The following is a 6,787-nucleotide window of genomic DNA, read 5'->3' on the forward strand; positions in this document are numbered from 1 at the left end:
GGCCAACAGGTGGCCACTGACAGCCCCTCTCTCATCATTGTGCCTAGTCTAGACACACACACACGCACATACCCTTCTGATTGGCCTCCTTCACCTGATGGCCTGGGTGCTGAATCGAGTGGGGGGGGGGGGGGGGGGGGGGTGCATATGTTTGTGTATAGGAGAGGAAAAGCTGGCCTGCTATACACCTGTCTGAAGATCTCACCTATGCCCAGCTCATTCGACAGTAATCTTATAGGCCTCCTGAAACTGCATGGTCCTGAACACCACCTGGAATGACAGATGAAAGTTCCGCATGCCTATAATGACTAATCTGTTTTAAATAAAAGTTATTTTGAGCTCTAAATTTAATGAGTATAAGAATTCTACTTCTTAAAAGCTTGACGTGTGGATCGGATCCATGCATTGCGCTGATAACCCTTTAGAGGGCAGTAATCTGACATCAAATTGCTTTTCAAGGACCTTGCAAGAAGGCCATAATTGACGAACGAGGGGCACCCGATTTCAACATTAACCAGTTAATGAGATTTATATTAGTGTTTTAGTAAAGTATTAAATTATGTGTATAATATTTGAAACAGCATCTACACATGGTCAATAGGTCACTCATTTTTTTGGGTATTCTTTTTTTTCATTTAATTGTCAAGTGTTTAATTTTAATGCAATTAACATATTTAAATTTAGTAATTTGGTACTTTAATTGCAAAAAATACATATGCATCTCTTTTCACTTATATCTGTATAATGGCATTGCAGAAGTCAAATGTTGTGTTTGTATATCTGCTAGTAATTACTTTTGGTTTCTTACACTAATAAAAAGCACAGATGGCAAAAAATAAATAAATACATTTGGGATCAATGTGAATAAATGCAAACCTGCTTGGATGTAATAATCAAGGGTGTGCTTATTTATTTATTTATTTATTTATTTATTTATTTATTTTATGTGGGTTATGCGGATGAATACCAGAACACTGTATTTGGTACGCACCCTTTCTTTCATTAAAAACAGTCTTCCTCAATGTCCTTGTCAGTGTTGCTCCTACTTAAGTAGCGCAGTGTCTGTGTGCACACAGGCAGCCTGCGTCCTCGAAAAGTTTCATAACTGTAACATTTATTTAGTATGTCCCACGTATTCATTTATTTGCATTTGTTTTCTGTTCTGAATGGATATTTTGCAAGTTGGCACATTTGATTGACGTGTGCGCAGGAGAAAGTGGTGCGGGAGAGCGAGGGTCTCGGTGTGAAGGAAAATAAAGAAACTGTACCTGTCGTATTTGTGCTATTTAGCAGGGTGATCGAAGAATTGTATATTCACATCTTCAAAGTGAATGGGTCCTGTGACAGTCGCCATCGGAGACCTGAGAACCCCTTTTTTAAAGGGACAATGTGTAAGATTTGGACCATTTTTCATTACGGACAGCAGTGCTGCATTTACCATTGTCCCTAGGTATAACAGACATCTGGAGAAGTGCCACCCTCCAGTAATATAATGTAAATAGACCTACAAGTATATTTAAAACATACTGTTAGTCGTTAAGGACACATTTATTTGCAAGTTTTTGAAAGGATATTCCTTTAATTTTTTTTTTTTTGAATGCAAAATGGTCTAAATCTTACACCTTCTCCCTTTAAGGCTTTCAATTCTATCGGTTACGGTTTGAGTGGTTCGTTCGTGACCCAGTTTTATTAGTCCAAGCTAGTAAAAAGCACAAGCAAAAACGATCTCCTTCAAACCATATATTAGATTGTTATCATTATGTGTTTATTTCTTGTCTAGAATAGCATGCTTTGCTATCCATCTATGCAGTCCTAGTTCATATCACCCCAGTCCTTAGATAAAGCTGATGACGCAGGAAAATGTGAACTGAAACCTTGGACCAGCTGTTAGCGGCGCCCGGCTGGCTCTTTTTGTTATGTCTTGTAATGTGCAATGCTTTGCTGAATGAATAAAAAGCAGGCGGGGACGGCTGCGCTTCCGACGGTTTTGGCGGACATGAGAGTGAGAGCCAAGCCCTCCCTTTGCCGGCAATGCAAAGTCAATCTTGGTTGGTCTGAGTTACTATTTTGCTGCTTAGCAGCTGCGCTTGTCTTAGTCTTCTTTCATAGATTTCGCTGACAACCCCCTCACAAAAATGAACACAGCTCAAGACAGCCAGTCCAAGCAATAAACAAATATCTTCAGAATAGGAAGACATGGGATGTGCATGTTTAGTTTTATGAAAGGCAAGGAGAAAACGATTACACAGAGCTTGCATTGCAGTTTTTCTCACCACCTAGCTTGTTTGTGAGCCATAAGTTGCACTACATTCACGTGTTCTTTTCATACTTGTCAAATAAAAGATGACTGAAACATTTCAGTTCTGTATGAAATGCACTGTTTTGTCTGCTAGCTTTAGGACATGAGTAATAAATCTTGCACCACATTTAAATTTGCATCAAGCCACGTCATATCTTGGAGCTACTTTTCAGAAGACATAAAAATTGTTCAGCTCAGGCTTGCTTGTTGTTATGGTTGAAAGTTAGGAAGGGTACGCAAATGTGCGAAGTGAAGCATGCAAAATTATGCATCAGTGATGTCTGTTACACATGCGTACCTATGTACCAGTTATGTTCACCCCTGGTAAAAATCCTCATTTGAAACCGTACTTTGAAGCACACACGTTTTCATTGCTGAAATTTTCAACAAACCTTTGCATCAGCTAAAATCTTACTGTTGGGTTTTGTTTTACTTAAATTTGAAGTTGGTGTGAAAAAACAAGACCTTGCATGGAAGCCAAATCCTATTTCGTAAACATTGACAAAAATCAGCACTTCAACACGAGCAGTTTTTTTTTTAACTCAAATTTGGGACTATTGATGAAAATCTGAACACTTCTTTGCAACATCGACTGCTACAAAATCCGACGTCAACCATCGTCACAGCTAAATGCACTCAATGTTGCATTATCTAGTTCCTTGCTTGATTTTTGTACTTGAATTTGGAACCACTCTAATTGATCAGGACCCTATTTGGCTGCAGGACCATAAAAAAAAAACCCTATTCAAAACACTGGCTACTTCAAAACCTTAGGTCACACATTGACACAGCTGAAGTTTTACACAAAATTTTGCTTCAGCTGTGGGGATTTTTTTTTTAGCCCTGCTTGGATGCAAAACCCTCCTTTGAAATTCAGACTTCTTTCAGACTTGAGTAGTCTGAATGTCTGTAAATGTCTCCTCATGATGAAGAGGCTTGAGGCTCAAATCCTGGTCAGAGACATCCTAGAGTTTTTTTTTTGTTTGTTTTTGTTTTTTAACTCTACCGCTATGAATACCTGAGACCCTATTTGAAAAGATTTTTTATAGTGATACATACATCTATCATGTCTGAGCTATCCTCTGGATTGTTGTTTACAGTGTACATTTTTGTTAACCAATTTAAAATGCATTTTCACAAATCCATTTGCACGATATGCTCAAATTATGTTCTTTATATAAATGGGAATATACTGTAGGGAGGGCTAAGGAATAAACTGAGTTGCACAGCAGAAAGTAATTTTAACCATGATTTAGTTTTTCCATTATTATAAGGAACGATACCACAATAACAGCAATTATTTTGTACTTTGCAGGCACAGCCATTATGTCCAAAACATAAAAAAGTTTGTACAAAGTAAAAAGACACCAAACAAGAAGGAGTTATTCGCTTTTCATACATTGCATTGTCCTATTGTTTTGAAAGGAAAACTTTGATTCCACTGTTTGGTTTCGCTATGTTTCAGCTGGTCAATAATGGGTCAATAGAAATGCCAAGGAAAGGTTCATTGTGTCCAGTGTAAGACGAGCAGGGCTAATCATTGTACAAGGCAAGTTCAGACCTGCCTAAGCTGTCGGATGACTTGTGTAACATACAAAGTTGAGAACATACAAACAAGGTAACCGCTTCAGTTTGCTGTTGAATTACCAGTTTGTTCACAAGACGGTCTTGACCTTCTTGGAACGCTTGATTTTTGTTAGCAATGCTTAGATGAGCAATGCAAGACATTGACCTCAAAGTCACCACTTGACACACAACCTAAAATCACAGTTTGTTGAAAAATAAATAGATAAAATACATAGTGCGATATAGATCAAACATAAATTAATTCAATATTCAAAAATGTCCTCATGACTTCACTAATTCAATGCATTGCGCCACACAATGTTTTCTTTGCATGTTCGCCTCACATGCAAAGGTCGAGGGATGATGCTCCGGCCTTCCTGTGTGTAGTTTGCATGTTCTCCCTGTGCCCGTGTGGGTTTTCACTGGGTACTATGGTTTCCTCCCACATTCCCAAAGACATGCATGGTAGGTATTGTATATTGGACACTCCAATTTGCCCTTAGGTGTGGTCGTGAGTATGAATGGACATTTGTCTCTGTGTGCCCTGCGATTGGCTGGCAACCAGTTTAGGATGTACCCTGTCTGACAGCTGGGATAGGCACCAGCAAGCCCACGACACTTGGATGGTTATCTTTCTTCAGCTGGAACCACCTTGGTGGTGGAGGCAGATTGTGATTTTTACCTCAAAGCCTTCAGGTTTTTAATACAAAACAAAAAAAGTAAATAAAAGTCTAAGTGAATACTTGAAAAATTTTGGGCGTAGTCAGAGGCATTTTAAATAATTGCAGGTGTGATCTGACTTGCATTTGTCTTGGTTTTGAATAACATTGCTTAATTCTGAACACATGGTGTACACGCCGCATTTTCCTCTGGGGGGTACTTGAAGAAACTTCAGGGGGTACTCGAGAAATGAAACAAACAAACAAACACACAAATATGCTTTAAAAATAATTACCAGTACTGAATTAATTAATTGTTTCAGAAAAATATAAGTTCATAAAAACAAATTGTATGTCCAACCCAGGTTCTCCCCCATACTAAAATGGTTGGACCCAACTTGTCATGTACCACCTCGCGTGACCTGTCAAGTTAATTATTTATGTTTGTGAACACATCTCTACTGTTATCCCCAAAGAGGACACTTTAAGTTGAATATTTGTCTGTGGACAAATATTTATTTATGACAATTTCTTTTTGTACAGGCCTGACAATTTATGTTGATTATTTTTTTGTGGACAAATATTTATTAATAATTAAGATAACGATGTATTTTTGTGAACAGAGCCCCACTGTTAACCCAAAACAGGATGCTTTATATTTAATATTTTTCTGTGGACAAATATTTATTTCTATTTCTTTTTGAGAACAGGTCTGACACTTCATGTTGATTATTTTTTGTGAACAAATATTTATTAATAATTACATAAATGATTTATTTTTGTGAACAGATTTCTTCTGTAAGCCCCAAAACAGGATACTTTATGTTTAATAATTTAGTGTGCACAAATATTTATTTATAATTATTGATTTTTGAGGTCTGACACTTTATATTGATTATTTTTTTGTGGAAAATATTTTTTTATAATTAAATTATTTCTTTTTGATAACAGAATTCATCTATGAGCCAAAAGATGACAAGGTAGTTTGATTATTTTTTAGTGGACCAATAGAAATGAAGTTTGAAAGGATCTAAAGTTTAATAAATCAGACACTGATGGCATGTTTTAAGTCTTTTTTTTTTTTAACCCAAAATACTTTGCACTGGTTAAGATGTACTTGGATAAAAAGATAATTAACAGGGGGTAAAAAGTTTGAGAACCACTGCCCTGGACTAGCATAGGTTTAAAACTCCAGTCCTCGAGGGCCAGTATCCTGCATGATTTGCAGGTTTCTCTCCCCAATACACCGGATTCAAATGATTAGCTCTACAGTAAGTCCTGCTGGAGTTTGATGATCCTAATCGTTTGAATCAATTGTGATTGTGAGAGACGCATCGAAAACATGCAGGATACTTGACCCGAGAACTGGATGCCCTATAAATTTATGAGCACAATTGTATGTCTGGCAACAGCAGCACCTGTAGCAGATCTCAAATGAGAATATGAGTAAAATTACTTCTGGAGTTTGTGAGATTTTAACAAGGTCTCTACAGGTATCTAATATAATGCTTCTTAATACCATGAAATAAACTGTACATCCGTCTCTTAAAATTAAGAGCACATTATTTGGAATATGAAACAAATAATAATGCAAGTTTTAATGGATGCACATTGTTATATGTGACACAATTTACAAACTGATTAGCCAGAAATAATACAGATTATTTTACAATCTGCCAAAGAAAATATGGCAAGAGATACCAGTACAAATGTAGTACCAAAGTCAGACATGGATGACGAAGCACAGTTTTAAGTTTTTATTTTGTTTCTTCACCCGAAAATTTGGGTAGTTGGCTAAAAAAATATTTCACACGGGGTGCATCAGTGAAAGAAATTTTTGAGCCTTAGAGTGCGTAAATTTATGAACACTACTTTACATAATATTGTTTGCACAATGGTCATTATAAAAGATGTAGCGTATCCATGACTTGAAATTAGTAAATGGTGTCTTGCCATTTTCTTTCCTGTCCCGCATTGACTGCTGTGTTTAACTGGGTGAAAGCAGTGGAAAATTCCACAAGCGACCCCATGCCACCAATAGATGACCACTCCTGCAACAGCTTATGTCAATACGTTTAAAGGGATTAAGGCAAAATCAACCTCAGCCTCTTTCCTTCTGGTTGCATATCAAACAATCAGCTTGTCGATCTAATAAGACATAGTAGGAACACACACAGAGTCAGCACCAAGCTGAATATTGTCAGCAGGTTTATCTTCAACTCTCCTTTACTGTTGGTCACCTGCGTCAATAATAGTTGGATGT

This window comes from Hippichthys cyanospilos, chromosome 17 (assembly GCF_059441005.1).
Source record: "Hippichthys cyanospilos isolate Australia breed blue-spotted pipefish chromosome 17, RoL_Hcya_1.0, whole genome shotgun sequence".
In the NCBI taxonomy this organism is placed as follows: Eukaryota; Metazoa; Chordata; class Actinopteri; order Syngnathiformes; family Syngnathidae; genus Hippichthys; species Hippichthys cyanospilos.